At 47.1% G+C, this 19,763-nt stretch overlaps 1 protein-coding gene across 3 annotated transcripts in view; it reads left to right on the forward strand.

The window, feature by feature from the left end:
- The window catches only part of LOC119962096 (rho GTPase-activating protein 15-like), a 992,501-nt gene that overhangs the window by 69,104 nt on the left and 903,634 nt on the right, over positions 1-19,763 (forward strand). The window lies entirely within an intron of this gene.

The following is a 19,763-nucleotide window of genomic DNA, read 5'->3' on the forward strand; positions in this document are numbered from 1 at the left end:
AATTCATAGAATTTCATAGAATTTACAGTGCAGAAGGAGGCCATTCAGCCCATTGAGTCTGCACCAGCTCTTGGAAAGAGCACCCTATCCAAGCCCATACAACCACACTATCCCCATAACGCAGTAACCCCACCCAACATTTTGGATAAGCATATGGATGATAATGGCATAGTGTAGGTTAGATGGCGTTTAGTTTTTGACTTCCCATGTCGGTGCAACATCGTGGGCCGAAGGGCCTGTACTGCGCTGTATCGTTCTATGTTCTATAACACAAAGGGCAATTTTGGACACTAAGGGCAATTTAGCATGGCCAATCCACCTAACCTGCACATCTTTGGACTGTGGGAGGAAACCGGAGCACCCGGAGGAAACCCATGCACACACGGGGAGAACGTGCAGACTCCGCACAGACTGTGACCCAAGCCGGGAATCGAACCTGGGACCCTGGAGCTGTGAAGCAATTGTGCTAACCACTGTGCTACCGTGCTGCCCACATTATGCTGACGCCTTACCACTCACATATCCAATAAAAACCTGAGCCTTAAGACCAATTCCCTGAACAAATCCCCAGGCTTTGCTGAGTCAATAGGGGCGCAATCAAATGGCCTTGTCGCACACCGGGTTTCCTCCGGGTGTTCCGGTTTCCTCCCACAGTCCAAAGATGTGCAGGTTAGGTGGACTGGCTATGCTAAACTGCCCTCAGTGTCCAAAAAAGGTTAGGTGGGGTTATGGGGATAGGGAAGAGATGTAGGGATAGGGTGGAGTTGTGGGTTTAAGTAGAGTGCTCTTTCCAAGGGCCGGCGGAGACTCGATTGGCTAAATGACTGCCTTCTTCACTGCAAATTCTATGACTCAGTGACTCAACAAGATCATTAAATCTTGCGAGAGGCCTCTCACGATATTTGTAATACTCGGAACACCTTGCGAGATCTGATGGGATCTCATAAAATGTCCCGATCTAGATCTCGTCCTCACTAGGCGAGACCCAGATTAACATAATATGTCTGCGGCTGATTGTCCCAAGGCCCGCGTCTCGAAGTCTTCACCGTGGCGCTGTTTAGCACTGCTCTGCACAAATGTGGACCAGGCGTAATGGCACTGGGGAACAGTCTCCCAGATCATCCAAGGCCCCCGTGTGGTTGGGTTCTGGGCAGGGTGGTGTGCTACCTTGACACTTCCGCTGCCACTCAGGCACCTTAGAACTGACAGCTTGAAGAGATCAGGGAGGTATTTAAAAATGATCCCCGATCTCTTCCTCAACTAATGCAGGAAGTGAGGGAGGTGCGGCCTCAGGGGGGCGTTCACCACAGAGATGTTGTACTCGGCTTTGCAGGCTTCGAAAAACACCCCATTATTTGCGTCCGAACAGGACAATTTCTTCGTCAAATCGCGCCCAGATCTCAGTTGCAATGATTAGTGGATTTCCACAAATTGGCTGCAATGACACTGGATTAGCAAAAAGAAAGGAACGAAGCCAACAACAGCAGATCCAGGCAGAATGTGATTTGATCCTCGTGTACTCAATGAATGTATATGGTGCTGGCACTCCTTACTGAGTCGTACATTATTATAGTTGCTATCTGGAAGGTGACTGACAGCAATAGAATGAAACTTACACAGAGGACAACACATTCATGAGGAAAGAAGGAAAATAATTGAAACATTTTCATTCCTGAATAAAATTTCCTTGTCTATTCATTTTTTTTAAAAGAAAACCATGGCTGACACAACACTTGCCTTTCACTTCTGTGATGGGAACTAATCTGGGCTGACAGGGTGGAAGACTTATCTCTCTGATGTCTTCGAGTTTCCTGAGTAAATTGAATAAGCAATTGATCTCCTTTCTGAAGAGCACAGGCCCTCGGAACACAACTGTACAAAAATTAGCACTTAAATTGATCAGATGCATCATGGGGACCTTGAGAACAGCTACAGCAGAAATGAGAAATCTATACTTATTATGGTTGAGGCATGTTGAATTCAGTGGGTTCTCTGCAACTAACCTATATTGTGAGGGACAAAAGAATATTAGAAAGACACAGTATCTGAGAACAGAAAGGAACTGTTAATGTTTCAAGTATTGGAAATAGGAGATAGACAGGCATAATACAATCAGAGAAAAGGGAGGGTGAAGAATAGAAGAAATTATTCAAACCTACATCAATGCAAACATATGAACATCATGAAACATCAGGTGTGGAATACAAATGGCTTTGTGAAAGAGGCAATGGCTAAGCTGTGAGTTTATTGGAGTTAGCCTTCTGACCAAAAAGTTCCAGCGAGCTCAGAGGATGAAGAGACATTGGACGATTTTTAATGCAGGTAAAGAGAGTTTTGCTCGTCGCCTGGACAACTAGTAAGAGCCCCAAACCACTCTTTTATAGAAGGCCTGCCACATTAAATGCCACACCATGCATTACCTCATGCTCTAAGGGTGTAAGTAGGATTTCAACACAGCAGCGTGACTTTGTTACAGCTTCCCTATTACAATAATACATTTGATTCATTGTGCAGACACCTGATGCTCGGCAAAATTGGACTGTCCATTATAACTGGAATGAGGCTATTTATGGAGTGCAGCAGGGACTAAAATCTGGGCCTCAACATCCAGCTGATGTATTAGAAGTAACAATTTCTTAATGAAAAGGTAGAATGTCTTTTTCAAAAAACAACACATGCTAGTCTTGAATTGTAAAAAGATTCCATTTTGGGTAAGGTTGGAGAATACATTTCATCAGAGTGAGTGTAAAGAATTTAAGATTATAGAGCAATACCTGCTGTGCTATGTGTTTTCAAAGTATGTTAGTCTAGCTGAGAATGCCATCCTGATGTGCAAATATAATGAATACCTCCTGGTCCAATGGGGCTGCTGGGTGAGAGCTTCTGCAAAGTTACTTGGAAATTAGCCAAAACAGCTCAAAAATATCCCCATGGGAGATGGCCTCACCTTCAAAATTGGTCACACCCCCATATTGAATTAATCACCGTGGCGACGTTCTGCTAATTATACGAGTTGGTATGCCGTCAACGAGACACTAATAAAGTGCCTTTTTTAGGTACAGGGGCGCCTTTTAGAATCTACTCTTCGATACATCAACCAATATATTTTTTAACGCAGGAGAGAGAAAAACAGTTCTCAAATCCTGTCTGATTTCTGCCAATTCATGAAGGATTTTACATTTGTGAATATGCAAATAAATTTAGAGTGGGAACTTAAACCAGAACTTCATTTTGAAAGGTAGCAGAATTTTAAGTGGAATTTGCATCTGGGTTTCCAATTTTGCCGAAAGCAGAAACTCAACTCCACTGACTATGCAGCCAGTTCAAGAAGCAGTGAATGACAGATTACTTGTTCACATATTTGAAGGTTTGATTCCAATGTGAAGATCACCATAGAATCTACAGTGCAGAAGGAGGCCCATCGGCCCATCGAGTCTGCACCGGCCCTTGGAAAGAGCACCCCACCCAAGTGCATACCACCATCCTAGTCCCATAATCCAGTAAACCCTTCCAACCTTTTGGACATGAAGGGCAACTTAGCATGGCCAATCCACCTAACCTGCACATCTTTAGACTGTGGGAGCACCCGGAGGAACCCACGCAGAAGTGGGGAGAATGTGCAGACTCCGCACAGTCACCCAAGCTAGGAATCGAACCTGGGACCTTAGAGCTGTGAAGCAACAGTGCTAACCACTGTGCTACCGTGCTGCCCAAGTTTGTTAGTTCCATGGTCATCCACCAGCTTCCTACTCTTCTTCATATCAGTGGAGCTATTAGGTCCACGTGAACCACTTACCTGTGTGCTATCAGAAGCAATCCTCCCATACTGCATGGAAGAACAAGGCTAGGATTTTAGGTTGGAAGTGGAGCTAGGGGCCAAAACATTGGGTGGAAAAACATTGAGGGGTTAGCATGTCCATGACCCTCCCTTTGCTGCAGGCATTCTATCCAATTGTGGCAGATGTCCATCCTTCCCAAAGCCAATTCGTGACCCTTAAGTGGCCAACTAAAGGCATCTTCCTGCTACCGCTAGTATTTTATGGTTGCGGTAGGCCCTCTGCGATGTGGGAGGAACCTTCATGCAGCTTGGTCGAGAGGACACAGGAATAGCTGACTCGGTCAGGCATGTGGTGACCCATGGAGAGTCCTTCAGTCGCCATGGCTACTGCTGTATTAACACCTCCTTGCCCTCACCCACCACTCCCTCCCTGTCACTGGGGTCAGACACACCCCACTTACCTTATTCCAAGGGCGGCAAACATGCTGCTTCTCTGAGTTGATGCAGTTCCAGCAGTGCCCACTGTTCCTGGCGGTGCTGATGAGACTGATGAGCTACTGCCCCTCCAACTGGCCAAGGATTGCAAAAATGGCTGAACCTTTGGCCCTGAACAAAGTCAACTTCTGTATAATCTCAGTCAAAGTTTCCAAGTTCTACAGTGAGTCTGCAACATAAAATTCCCCCTGATCCAAGGCAAGACTGCTAATAACTGAACTAACATCAAATGTAAAAGGAAGAATAAAGCTTTAGTCCCCAGTGAACTACAAAATTTCAAGGAAGTACAATTATTTTAGCAGTACTGTTGTATATTCATGTTTGTTCCTCATTGGAACAAGGCCACTTGAAGAGTATAAACACATGCACAGAGAACTGTGCCACGCTGCCCCGACGCCGACTCGCCGATTTTCCAGCTCCAATTCTCAGCCGCCCGCAGGATCGCCGCCGAGCCGGTCTGGGGCCATTGAAAGTGGGCCGAGTGCCTTCCGTGTTCAGCCGAGTCCCGCCGGTGTGAGTCACGTATGGTCCCAGTCGGCGGAATCTGGAAGTTCTGTCTGCGGGGGCCATCCTGCGGGGGGGAACCGACCCTGAGGGGGGCCTCCATGGTGGCCTGGCCCGCGGGCGGGTTGGTTCTGTGGGGGCCTATATTCCTCTGCGCCGGGCCCCTGTAGGGCTCCGCCATATTGCCCAGGGGCCGGCGCGGAGATGGGAACTCACGCACATGCGCGAACTCGTGCCGGCCGTAGCGCGCATTCGCAAAATCGCACTGGCCGCAGTGCGCCAGCTGGAGTAGCAGAGACCACTCTGCTGCCGACCCAGCCCCCTAGGAAGGGGTGCACACCTGACAATCGAGGATCGTTGATGCCGGAGTGGTTCGCGCCACTTTTCACGCCGGCGTCAGAGCTTGGCCGCGGGATTGGAGAATCACAGCCATGATGTACTGATGATGTCATCAGCAGTTTTGGCGGATTACCAGTCTCTTCTAGCAGCCTGTGAGAAAACACCTGTCCAATAAAAGCTCTTGCTATTTGTACCTCCGTGAACCGGTTGCCTACCCTTTAAAAATACCTAAAAGAAATCTGGCGACGAGGAGGTCAGGACCACATTGGCAAACTCACAGAGAAGGAAATAAATATATTGAAAAATCATCGATCCGTATGCTGACATTTGAAAAGGATGAAGAAGATATAAACATCACTACACCGAAGCAAGCAATTGAAGGGGTGCCAAATAATAGCAGAAACTATCAAAGGACCCAAAATTTAAACAGCGATTTTGGTGAAAACAGCATCAAAAGAAACTTGCCACTTGCTGTGCCTGGAAAGATCTGAAACAGTGTGCCATCTACTGTGAGTAGCAAGTAAAGTAACAAATTCCCTGCAACTCAATTGAGAGCTATGGGAATTTTGCAACACCCCTTGCAAAACTCGGAAAGGAACAAGCTGAGCTCAGGATTACCTTGTTTGAAAGAAAAAGAAGTGAAGAAGGGTTAAAAACTTTGTGGCACATTCTGCTTATGCAAGCCTTCCCATTGTAAAAATTGGAATTGTTGGCACCATAGGACAGTATCTTGAAAGCACCAAACATTGGAACTCACTGAAAAATATCCAAATACTTTGTCCAGGCAAACAAACTTGCGGCGGGCATTGTAATCCTGACTTTCCTGCGCACAATGGAGGGGGATCTTTTGACCTTGATTAATTCTTGATTAGAACATAGAACATAGAACATAGAACAGTACAGCACAGAACAGGCCCTTCGGCCCTCAATGTTGTGCCGAACAATGATCACCCTACTTTAAACCCATGTAACCCGTATACCCGTGACCCAACAAACCCCCCATTAACCTTACACTACGGGCAATTTAGCATGGCCAATCCACCTAACCCGCACATCTTTGGACTGTGGGAGGAAACCGGAGCACCCGGAGGAAACCCACGCACACACAGGGAGGACGTGCAGACTCCACACAGACAGTGACCCAGCCGGGAATCGAACCTGGGACCCTGGAGCTGTGAAGCATTGATGCTAACCACCATGTTACCGTGAGGCCCCTAATTAATAAGGGGATCAGGAGTTATTGGGAGAAGGCAGGAGAATGGGGATGAGAAACTATCAGCCATGAATGGCGGAGCAGACTCAATGGGCCAAGTGGCCTAATTCTGCTCCTATATCTTATGGTCTTATGACCTCCTGTGAAGTCTGTTGCAACCAGAAAAAACAGATTCAAAAACGTATGGTCAAATAGTGAAGATATTGCAGCATCATTTCTTACCAAAATCAATGGTCATCACCGAGAGATTCAGGATCCATAAACGTAACCAACAAAATAGTGAATCAATCACACAGCTCATAGCTACTTTAAAGGAATTGGCTGAATTCTGTGAATTTGGACACCACTAGAGACAGATTAGTGTGGGGTTAAAAAGCAAAGCTAGCCAGAAAAGGCCTTTAACAGAAAACAACTGAGACCTAAATGTGGTAAACCACTGTTACACCTGTATTAGGTGATGTAAGGTAGGACCTGTATTACAGGTTCGCCGATATCTCTGTTGCCAGCTGCTGTGGGAGACCACGCATCTGACTGCAATAAAGCCACAGCTGTACCCAATCTGAGTCTTTGTACAATTGATCGTGCATCACTAAAGAAGGCTTTCGAAGTCACGAACTCTATGGAATTAGCAACTAATGAAGCCCAACAATTAGGTTTGAGCACTAAAGCCCTTAAAATATCAGCTGAGACCCGAACACAAACACAAGTTTGAAATTGCCATCCATGTGCAAAAACTGAGCACACAGCAACAGATTGCTGGAGTAAAAATGCAAAATGCAAGAATTGTGATGAAAGGGGGCACATCGAACGAGCATGTTGGAGAAAGAAACAACAAGTTACAACCAAGAATTGTGAAAAGCAAGAACCGAATACATCAAATCAGAAATAGACACGAGGGAAGAGTATCCGTGTGATAGGAACAGGGTTTGAATAAGGGCCAGAGTCATAGTCAGATGACAAACTGTCATTGAATGTACTGACCTTTGCTGGCACAACAGATCCTTACAGGATCACTCCTTTACTGGACGGGCAACCAGTGAAAATGGAGCTGGACATGGCTCAGCCATTTCCTTGGTACCAGAAACCGTTTACTAAGAGAAACCATGACTTATCACCCCATACCCTCAAAGATAATAATAAAAACATACAGCAGGGAAGTAGTGCTGTTGAGTGGCCGTATCAATGTAAATGTGCAGCTAAAGGGACAGAACGCAGAGTTGTCCACGCATGTCGCTAAAGGTAACTATCCAGCCGAATGGGGAGAACCTGGCTGGAAAGAATCAATCTAAACTGGCCCAAGGTAAATCTCATATCAGATGCTGAAGCACACCCTACCAAAAGCCTAAAGGAACAGAAAGGAGGAACTGCTGGAAAAAGCTGGAAAAGCGGCTGTGGTCAAAGCTCAAGCTAGTGGTGCTGGGACCAAGGTGACAAAGGCTCAACATACTGTAGCAAATGTGGTTCAGGATAGAGAAACAAAGGATGAAGAGCTTATGGAAGATGCATACAAATGCTTTGACAAGAATGAAATTCAAAAGTATATTGAAAAAGTAAGCGAGGATGTCAGAATGCATTACGTGCTCTCTTTGTAAATTCCGAACTACAGACGAATAGGAAATTGAGGCGCATTATTAAACAACTTAATGTAAGGAAAATCTCATTGAGAAAGAACATTCAATCATTTCCAGATTCACCAGCGTTGCATTAAGGGCTACCCCAATGAAGCGTTGGGGAATCCCCCGAGGAAGTTCCCTGGTAAGGATATGCTGGACAATTGCAGAAGAGTTAACTTCCTCTGGATAATTGAGCAGGGCTGGAAACCATCTGACAGAAGCAACTTAAATCATTAACTTCTGATGGCGCTGCCAGTTTTACACTGTTAGTTACTCTGAAAGAGTTAGAGGACAAAAATCACTACTAACTCCAGAGTAACTATTTAAAAAAAAACAGATCCAGCCAGGCATCGGACACGTCTCTCTCTCTCTCCCCCACCCCCCCCCCCCCCCACCCCCACCCCCCACCCCCCCCCCCCCCCCCCACACACACACATACATGTGACCCCCCCAAGGAGCCCACAACACCATCCCACCCGATTCTACTCTCGACTCACCCAACCACCCCCACCCCAACACCCCTTACCACTGGCTCTACTCCCACCCCCACCTGCTCACTTTAAATTGTCCCTTTAAACCTCCCCTTTACAACCGATACTGCCTTAAAAATGGGGATTATCTTACCTCTCTCCATCCCACTTACTCCATGACCATACTGCCTGGTACAGCATCCTGTCTCATGCAGCCTGAGTGAGGAAGGTTAGCTGAGACAGGAGCTTTGGAATCCCAGCCATGTTAAATCAGGCGAGAGTGGCAATCCGACGGAGATTGCCACTCTGCGGAAGTTATGGGCCTCAGTTTGGAGAAAGACCTGCTAACTTCCTTCATGCATCAGTGGTCAACAAGGATAAAAAGATTGTTGATCATAAACAACGGCAACAACAGGAGCAAAAGGAGCCAGCACAGGAACTCCTGAAGGATGATTGGATGGGAGTTGCTCCAGATGACCAAATGAAAAGAGTTGGAGCTGCGCAGAGTGCAGTATGAAACACCAATATTCCTTTCCTATTTCCCTCTGTACAGCTGCATCTAAAGTCCAATGAACATACCAACAGCAAAAAGAGTTACCGTAACCTGACTTTGCTTAACAACCCAATGCGAAAAGCAAAATTTGATATGAAATGAAATGAAATGAAAATCGCTTATTGTGACGAGCAGGCTTCAATGATGTTACTGTGAAAAGCCCCTAGTCACCACATTCCAAGGGTGAGAACTGCACTGTGAAGCCAAACCCTATGGGAAATCAGGAGCAAAGTTTGTAAGCTGCAAAAAGACCTGACTTGCAAAATGTACTTTCAAAAGGAAAATTCTGTCCAGAGAATTAAAAGAAGCAATGCTTAGAAGTATTGAAGCTAGAAGTAAAGTTTAAAGAGAGACAGGAATAGAAATAACGGGCGCGATTCTCCGCTGCCCACGACGGGTCGGAGAATAGCGGGAGGGCCTTCCCGACATTATTCCCGCCCTCCCGCTGTTCTCCCCCCCCCCCCCCCCCCCCCCCACGGCCGCCCCCCGACACGAATCGCTGCTCGCCGTTTTTTACGGCGAACAGCGATTCTCCCCAGGCCGATGGGCCGAGTTCCCAGGACTTTACGGCCGTTTTCACGAACGCAATCACACCTGCTCTCACCGTTCATGAAAACGGCCGCAAAGTGCCGTCCCGGACAACCATGGCACCGATTGGCACGGCCGCACCACGGCCGTGCCAAGGGTGGCATGGGCCTGCGATCGGTGGGCACCGATCGCGGACAGCGGGTCCGATACCCGCGCACTATTTGTTCTTCCGCCACCCCGCAGGATCAGTCCGCAGAGCGGCTGAGGGGCATGACGGCCCACGCATGCGCGGGTTTGACGCGTCTGCGTGATGACGTCATCCACACATGCACGGGTTGGAGCCGTCCAACCCGCGCATACGCGGCTGACATCATCGTGCGCGTCAGCCAGCGTGACGCTTGGTGCGCGGACTTAGTGACTAAGGCCGCGATGCCGTGCTTCACAGGGCCCCGCTGCTAGCCCCGCCCGGGGGGGAGAATCGGGTCCCGGGAGAGGGCGCGGAGGCTGCCGTGAAACACGGCCAGTTTCACGGCAGTCTTTACGACTCGCCGCATTTGCGGAGAATCGCGCCCAACATGCTTCAGGTAAAGGAATGTATGACGGGCGGATAATTTACGAGGTTTGTATCAATTTACAATACTTGTAGCCAAACTAGGTTAAAGGAAATAGTATCATTAAAAAGTGAGCATCAATTTATTTATTTAGAATTGTTTAGTGCAAATAAAATCAGTACTATAGTTAACAATTTGTATTGTCAGCAGATACACGATTGAAGCCTTGAACTATAAATAATGTTACATTTCGGTTGTGGATCAAGTCAATAATCTGGACACGGTATAAAAAATTTGATCCCAAAATGTCAAGAACTGACCGTGTTTTCACACTGATTAAAGGTTAATTTGGTGGACCCGCTTTAGTTTCTATTTACTCACTAATAGAAAAGCCATGCAGCAAGAGCTTAGGGAAAGCTTTCGGCCACAAATTTGTGTCAACAATGCCTGGGTTTCAGTTCCATGGATGTCATTTTACCACCAAAATTGGAGGCCACATGCATTTCTAGTGCTAACTGTGTCAGCTGCTATTTTGGTGAGGGTGGTAACACACACACAGGGACCATCTGCAGAAGTATGCAGAATAGGCAGATTGTTATGTCCATCAGGGCATTACTGCCTTTCCTTAACCTCCACAGCTGGACAGATGTCCGGGAGCAGAAAATACCTCCACAAAGGTTATCAGCTACATGCAGATTAATTGTCGATTGGTTTCCAATTTGCAGTTGCTGAAGTCAACAGGCAGTCATATGGATGGGTATTCAAGAATTATGTACAAGTGACTTGCTCCCAGATACAGGTGTTATCATTTTGCATTTCCCTTGGACTAAGGGTGAATGAGCAGAGGTAAAACAGAGCAGGGCAATCTACTGGAAGATGAAGGAGGATAGTAGAAGAAGAGTCTCAAAAGGAGAGTGTTGAGAGAGCAATTCTCCACCTGAACTTCAGCAAATGAATCCTGTATCAGAATGTCCACTTTGCAAATGGGGTTCTCACTGAAATCTGTCACTGACTACAGCTACAACAGTGGTCTGGGAGCAGAGTGAGGATACTGGACAGAATTATCTGCGGCTTTGAAGGTGACCATGACCATGAACCTTTACGTGGTGATGTTTCCCAGTTTGTCATCCACAGCTGCATAAGAAAGGTGACTAAGGCTTTACAATCCAAGAGAATCGATTATATTTTATTCTCTCTTACCAGTGGGGGAGACTGAGAATGATCTTGGAGGATGACCTTGAGATGTTGTGGCCCTGGAAGTCCCGGTTTCAAAATTAAGGTTAGGATAGACAGAAGTTTGGTCTGTCAGTGAATTAATAAATATGGAGAACAGGTGGGAAAGTGGAATTGAAGCCCAAGATTAGCCGTGACTGTATTGAATGATGGAGCAGGCTTAATGGTCATACTCCTGTTTCTATCTCTGAAGTTGTTATGTGCTGCCTCGAGCTGGTTGGCAGCAGTCTATGCCAGCACCAAGGGCATTGGCAGAACGGCAGTGGTGAAAGAACAATTGCAGGTTTATGTTGCACCACGGCACAGCAACACTTTGGGATGTTCTTGCACCTATCCAAGCAGCATCTTGGAAAATGTGTTGCTGGAATGCTGTGATAGCCAGCAAGTCCTTCTGTGCACTGGGACCAACAGCCATGTTTGGAACATTCTGACCCTGTGTGATATTGAGCTGAGTTTGCGTGAGATCAGTTTGAGCTCCCACGGAAACAAGCTGACCACCAAGTGGCATCTGCTTGTGCTACAAAGGAAATGGAGACAGTAGCCTGCACCAGGGATGGGTATTGAAGTGTTTTTCATGGAGTTGACCACAACTCCCATGCTAAAAAGAATGGACTCCGAGCTCTACGCAAAACCCTGAGCAAAGCTCATGCTGCACTTTGTATGCTTCTTTTGCAGTTTAGTGTGTAAACCCATCAGTCTTCTGCAAGATGGCACATTGAAGTCCTCTGCAGTAGAAATCATGAGCAACATCACCCTCTGCTAATCTGGCACCTAAAGATAACTGACGAAAGACTGCTATTGTTGACATAACACCGGGGATATTTGTGTTGGGTGACATTCAGCAGCAAGGCCCTGGGAGGGACTGTCTGTACATTTTGTTCATTGGCAGGGCCCTCAAGCCGAGTGTACTTTGTGGCACATGTGTGAGGACATTGAATGAGGGTGCAAAACGGGTGAACCTACACTATCTTCCTGTTACAGCACATTATCTGTTGCCTCCACAGCACTAGTGTCAAAGCACTTGCAACCCTGCACTGATCTCCATGAAAACAGACTGCTGGAGGTCAATCTGTCAATGCACAGCCTTTCTAGGCTGGAGGAGAAAGTAGATGTCAGAGCTTCAATGGCAGTAGTTTGGCTTTTGCTCAAAGCTTCAACTGGTGGTGGCAACAAAACTTGCATTGCAGGCCTCACAGTAGCTTTCATAGAAGACCCACAGATCCACAGATCTTTAAAAGTGGCAAGACAAGTGGGCAAGGTAGTCAAGAAAGCATACGGAATGCTTGCCTTCATTGGACGGGGCATCGAGTATAAAAACTGGCAAGTCATGCTACAGTTGGATAGAACCTTGGTAAGACCACACTTGGAATATTGCGTACAATTCTGGTCGCCACACTACCAGAAGGATGTGGAGGCTTTGGAGAGGGTGCAGAGGAGGTTTACCAGGATGTTGCCTGGTCTGGAGCATCTTAGCTATGTGGAGAGGCTGAATAGACTCGGACTGTTTTCATTAGAATGATGGAGGTTGAGGGGTAACCTTATAGAGGTCTGCAAGATTATGAGGGGCATGGATAGAGTGGATGGGCAGACACTCTTTTCCAGGGTGGAGGGGTCAGTCACCAGGGGGCGAGGTTTGGAGGGGATGTGTTAGGCAGGTTATTTACACAGAGGGTGGTCGGTGCCTGGAAGGGGTTGCCAGGTGAGGTTGTTGAAGCAGATATATTAACATTAGGAGAATGGGTAATGAAGTGGCAGATAAAATACAATGTGGAAAAGTGTGAGGTTATGCACTTTGGAAGGAGGAATTTAGGCATAGACTATTTTCTAAATGGGGAAATGCTTAGGAAAACAGAAGCACAAAGGGACTTGGGAGTCGTTGTTCACAATTCTCTTAAGGTTAACATGCAGGTTCAGTTGCAGTTAGGAAGACAAATGCAATGTTAGCATTCATGTCAAGAAAGCTAGAATACAAGACCAGGGATGTATTTCTGAGGCTGTAAAAGGCTCTGGTCAGACCCCATTTGGAGTATTGTGAGCAGTTTTGGGCTGACCTTGGAAAGGGTCCAGAGGAGGTTCACAAGAATGATACCTGGAATGAACAGCTTGTCGTATGAGGAATGATTGAGGACTCTGGGTCTGTACTCGGTTGAGTTTAGAAGGATGAGGGAACATCTTATTGAAACTTACAGGATACTGAAAGGCCTGGATAGAGTGGATGTGGAGAGGATGTTTCCACTTGTCGGAAAAACTAGAACCAGAGGACACCATCTCAGATTAAAGAGACGATCCTTTAAAACAGAGATGAGGAGGAATTTCTTCAGCCAGAGGGTGGAGAATCTGTGGAACTCTTTGCCGCAGAAGGCTGGGGAAGCCAAATCTCTGAGTGTCTTTCAGACAGAGACAGATAGGTTCTTGATTAATATCGGGATCAGGGGTTATGGGGAGCAGGCAGGAGAATGGGGTGAGAAAAGTATCAGCCATAATTGAATGGCAGAGCAGACCCGATGGGCTGAGTGGCCTAATTCTGCTTCTGTGTCTTATTATGGTCTTATGGCATTCAAAAGGCATCTTGAGAAATACATGGATAGGATGGGTATTGCGGGATAATGCACTAGGAATTGCTGAGGGTTTTGGCCAAGGGTGGTATCATGATCGGTACAGGATTCGAGGGCCGAAGGGTTCCTGTGCTGTATTATTCTTTGTTTCTTGTTTGTTCTAAGGCAGTTCATGCTCCAAGGTAGGCTGCTGAGAACTTATTTCTTGCACTCGAATTGTACAGGTAGGCTGCCATTCCCTCAGCCACCATGTGGCAGCCTCTTGACATGTTTTCTAATACAGTTGATGCAGTTCCAAAGCCTTTCCCTTAAATTAAGATCCTCCTTCAGTAATGCGTGGGCTCAGGCTCACTCTCCAGCCACGTATCCTCTGCTATCCTTTCCATTCCAGCTCATGCTCACTTGTAGTGTCAAGTTTCCCTGTGCAGAGGTCTCTATCACAATCATTTTCACTCAGGGGTGCTGATCTCGGAGAGGATATATACGAACAGCTGTGCAGGTGAGCAAGGCTGAAGGGTGTGGTCTTGCAGAAGGACATTGATGCAAGAGAAAGAATGAACGAATAGAAAGGCTTGGACAGATTGCGGACCTCATCCATGTGAAGCAGTTTGGTATCAACAATTAAGCAGCTCAGTGAAAGAGGTGTACACAAAGGATAAATAAAAGACAAGCGAAAAAAATCATTGACTCTACTGATTCCCTACTTCCACTTTTCAATTTCTGATTATCACACATGTGGCCAAGGCCTAAAGTGAAAATCCACCCCACTGTGTCTTCTATGAATTGTTACTTCCCCAATAATAAGGAAGATTACACTAGTGAGGTGACAATGTTACAACGATTTCCGTTCAAATATATAATGTTGAAACGCCAATAGTAAATCATGCTCACTGAATATTATTGGATTGAAAATATAAATTCCATTACTAGCAATCATGAATTGATTGATTCAAACAGTTTTGTATAAAGGGGCAGTAGATCATGTGTACTGTCCAATTACTATCCTAAAATATCAATTCAGTGCCAAAAGTTGAATCAGAATGAAAATAAAATGTGTTGTACCAGTAGGGTCCAACTTTAATACTTAAATGCATCTTACGTTTTTAAATAATGGAAATTGTTAGCAGTTTTTTTAAAAGAAGGTAAATTACTTCTAAAGCAATTTAGAATTGCTTGAAGCATTTTTAATTATAGGGCAGAATCCAAGAATCAGACTGGATTGTTTCATTTATTGATGGAAACCTGATAATTCTGATTGCATGTCTGTAGATAGAGATATCATTTCCTTCTGAATATACAATGCAAACTCTGTTTACCACCACACTGGCTCAGAATATGTACATTCACGTGCAGCATTGCTAACTGCACGCATTAAATAAAAAAACAAAATGCTCAGCAAGTCAGGCAAATTTTACGGACAGGGAAAGAGAGTTTACACTACAGATCAATGACCTTTCATCAGTACTGAAAAAGTTTAAAAGCAAAAATGATGGCCGAGAATTTCTCGTTTCCAGATCATTGGAGACCTGTGCATATGACGCAATACATGCGTTGGGAGGCCTTGGGCGAAATGTGAACTTCCGATGGACAATTCCCTTGCTCAGTGGAACCCTCCGAATAGGTCACCGGCTCTGTTCTGCAGTAATTAGCTGATTAGTTACTCAGGGAATGTTAGACAGAAAAATCCTAGCCTAACTCCAGCTAACTAAACTAAGAAAGGATTAGTTGACAATCTATTTGTGAGAGAACCCTTGGAGACAAGTGACCATAATATGGTAGAATGTTTTACCTAGGTGAATAATGAGCTATTCTGAGACCAGGGTCCTGAACCTCAATAAAGGTAACTATGATGGTATGAGGCATGAGCTGGCTGTGATGGGCTGGGAAACATTACTGAAAGGAAGGTCAGTGGACAGGAAATGGCAGGCATTCAAGGAACAAATAGGTGAACTCTAAAAGTTGTTTATTTCTATTTTGCAAAAGAATAGGAAGGGAACTGTGGCCAAACTTACAAGGGGAATTAGAGATAGCATTAGATTCAAAGTAGAGGCATACAAATTAGTTAGAAAAGGCAATAGACCTGATGATTGGGAATAGTTTAAAATTAAACAAAGTCAGACCAAGGGATTGATTAAGAAGGGAAAAATACAATTTGAAAGTAAACTAGCGGGGAACACATAAACTGACTGTAAAAGTTTCTATAGGTATGTAAAGAGGAAAAGGTTGATAAAAAATAATGTAAGCCCCTTTTATTCAGAAATGGGGGAATGCATAACGGAACAAAGAAATGGCTGAGGAACTAAATTTATACTTTGCTTCTGTCTTCACAAAGGAAGACATGAATAATGTACTGGAAATTCTGAGAAATACCAGTTTTAGTGAGAAGCTCAAGGAAATTAGTATTAGTAAAGAAATGGTTTTGGGGAAATTAAGTGGAATTGAAGGCAGGCAAATCTCCAGGACCTGATAATCTTCATCCCAGAGTACTGATGCGACCATCAATTCATTCAGAGACACGAGTTGAAGTAAACTGTGACTTTCATCGGCTTACAACTGAGCCTGCCTGCGACTGTACTGAACTGAGGGCGGACTCGTAGGGCCGCAGCACTTATACTTCCTGCTGGGGGCAGAGCCAAGGGCGGAGCCCTGTACATGCTCCTCATCTCCACCTGTGGGCAGAGCCGCGCAACGGCTCACAGATGGAGTCCACAAGGACACAGTAATGTACAGTGTGAATTTATAGTGGTTACACGTTCACCACATTCACCCCCTGTTAAAAATCAAGTCCGGCGGGGGTGACGGGTCTATAAGTTCAGTCGGTCCGGCGCTCAAATTGTGCATTGAGACCGACGGAGCACTGGAGTTGCAGCCACTTCGGATGGCTGTGGACAGATGTTCGGTGCGAATCTGAGGGTGGACTCCGCGGGTGGTTCTTCCAGAGTTTCGTTCCTGCGGACCGGTGTGATGGGTGGAAGGGGGCGCGGGAAGCAAGTAGGTGCAGGGGCGCAGGGCGTGGGAGGTCGGGTGGGGTATAGTGTGGGGGATACCTCGGCGGTTGTGGTAGTGGTAGTGGTAGTAGATCCTGCAGGTGCCAGGTCCCGGAGGGAAACAGTGTCCTGTCGGCCATTGGGGTGTTCGACAAACGCGTAGTGGCAGTTTGAGTGCAGGAGCAGGACCCTCTCTACCAGGGGGTCTGTTTTATGTGTCCGAACATGCCTCCGAAGGAGGACAGGGCCCGGTGTCCTCAACCAGAATGGAAGCGAGGCCCCCGTGGTAGTGCCCCTAGGGAAGACAAATAATCGATCATGAGGAATCTGATTTGTGGCCGTACAAAGGAGGGACCTAATTGCATGGAGTGCGTTGGGGAGTACCTCCTGCCAGTGGGAGGTCAGGAGATTCCTGGACCGTAGGGTCAGTAGGACAGTCTTCCAGTCCATCGTATTCTCCCTCTCCACCTGCCTGTTCCCCTGGGGTTATAGCTGGTAGTCCTGCTCGAGGCAATGCCCTTGCCGAGCAGGTACTGGCGCAGTTCGTCGCTCATGAAGGACGAACCCCTGTCACTGTGGACGTAGCTGGGGAAACCGAACAGGGTGAAGATGCTGTACAGGGCTCTGATGACTGTATGGGAGGTCATATCGGGGCATGGGATGGCAAACGAGAAATGGGAGAATTCATCTATAATATTGAAAATGTAGATGTTACGGTTGGTCGAGGGGAGGGGCCCTTTGAAATCAATACTCAGTCGTTCAAAGGGCCGGGATGCCTTTACCAGGTGGGCCTTGTCTGGTCTATAGAAGTGCGGTTTACACTCCGCGCAGATCGGGCAATTCCTGGTGACAGCTTTAACCTCCTCGGTGGAGAAAGGCAGATTGCGGGCCTTGATGAAGTGGGCGAGCCGGGTGACCCCCGGGTGGCAGAGGTCATTGTGGCTAGCCTGTAGTCAGTCGTCTTGCGCGCTGGCGCATGTACCCCGGGACAGGGCATCTGGGAGCTCGTTGAGCTTCCCAGGGCGGTGTACAATATCATAATTATAGGTGGAGAGTTCGATCCTCCACCGCAAGATTTTGTCATTCTTGATTTTGCCCCGCTGCGAGTTATCAAACATAAAGGTGATGAGGGTAAACCTCCTACCAGTGAGGTAGTGCCTCCAGTGCCGTATGGCTACCACAATGGCTTGAGCTTCCTTTTCAACTCAGGAGTGTTGAAGTTCCAAAGCGGAGAGGGTTCGGGAAAAGAACGCTACTGGCCTACCTGCCTGGTTCAGAGTGGCAACAAGAGCGACCTCTGAGGCGTCACTCTCCACCTGGAATTGGACGGATTCATCTACCGCCCGCATGGCGGCTGTGGCGATGTCTGCCTTGATGCAGTTGAAGGCCTGGCGAGCCTCGGCTGACAGTGGGAAGAGTGTAGCCTTAAATAGTGGGCGGGCATTGTCCGCATACTGGGGGACCCACTGGGCGTAGTATGAGAAAAATCCGAGGCACCTCTTGAGGGCCCTGGAACAGTGAGGGAGAGGGAGTTGTAAGAGGGGGCATACGGTCAGGGTCGGGTCCTAGGACCCCGTTTTTCACAACGTAGTCAAGGATGGCTAGTCTGGTTGTGCGGAAAACGCATTTCTCCTTATTATATGTGAGGTTGAGTTTTTGGGCGGTTTGGAGAAATCGGTGGAGGTTGGCATCGTGGTCCTGCTGGTCATGGCCGCAGATGGTGACGTTATCCAAGTACGGAAATGTGGCCCGCAGCCCGTACTGGTCCACCATTCGGTCCATTGCTCGTTGGAACACCGAAACCCCGTTCATGACGCCAAAGGGGACCCAGAGGAAATGGAAAAGGCGGCCGTCTGCCTCGAACGCCGTGTAGTGGCGGTCCTCCGGGCGGATTGGGAGCTGGTGGTATGCAGACTTCAGATCCACCATGGAGAATATGCGGTACAGGGCGATCTGATTTACCATGTCTGAAATCCGGGGGAGGGGGTACGCATCAAGGTGCGTGAACCGGTTAATGATCTGGCTGTAATCAACCACCATCCGTAACTTTTCCCCGGTCTTGACAACCACCACCTGAGCTCTCCAGGGGCTATTACTGGCCTCTATGACTCCTTCAAGTAAGAGACGCCGGACTTTGGATCTAATAAACACCCTGTCCTGCAGGCTATACCTCCTGCTGCAAGTGGCCACTGGTTTGCAGTTGGCAGTGAGATTAGCGAACAGTGGAGGGGGGTCGATTTTCAGAGTTGCTAGACTGCATATAGTGAGTGGGGGAAGGGGTCCGCCGAAGCTGAGTGTTAGGCTCCTGAGGTTACACTGGAAATCCAGTCCTAGGAGGAGGGGGGCGCTCAGGTCTGGGAGTGCATACAGTTGTAAGTTGGTGTAGTTGGCGCCCTGTATTGTTAATGTCGCAATAGTGCGCCCTTGTATCTGAACGGAGTGCGACCCCGAGGCGAGGAAGATAGTTTGCTGTGTCGGAAATTTCGGGAGCGAGCAACGCAGGGTCGAAGGACCGAATGGTCTCCTCCTGTTTCTATTTTTTATGTTTCAATGTCAACAACTGATGATTCCCCCCAACCCAATCGACCACATTTATTCCCCCTGCCCAACTCCGCAACTACACCTCACCCCCAACTCACCCCTCCACCCAACTCACCCTGCCAGCTTGCCACCTCACCTTCTTGCACATTATCCAGCTACCACCATACCACCCTACCCAAATACTACTTTTTTATAAAAATAATATTTATTAGTGTCACAGGTAGGCTTACATTAACACTGCAATGAAGTTACTGTGAAATCCCCTCGTCTCCACACTACGACACCTGTTCGGGTTCACCGAGGGAGAATTCAGAATGTCCAATTCACCTAACAAGCACGTCTTTTGGGACATGTGGGAGAAAACCGGAGCACCTGGAGGAAACCCATGCAGACGCGGGGAGAA

This window comes from Scyliorhinus canicula, chromosome 2 (assembly GCF_902713615.1).
Source record: "Scyliorhinus canicula chromosome 2, sScyCan1.1, whole genome shotgun sequence".
Taxonomy (NCBI): Eukaryota; Metazoa; Chordata; class Chondrichthyes; order Carcharhiniformes; family Scyliorhinidae; genus Scyliorhinus; species Scyliorhinus canicula.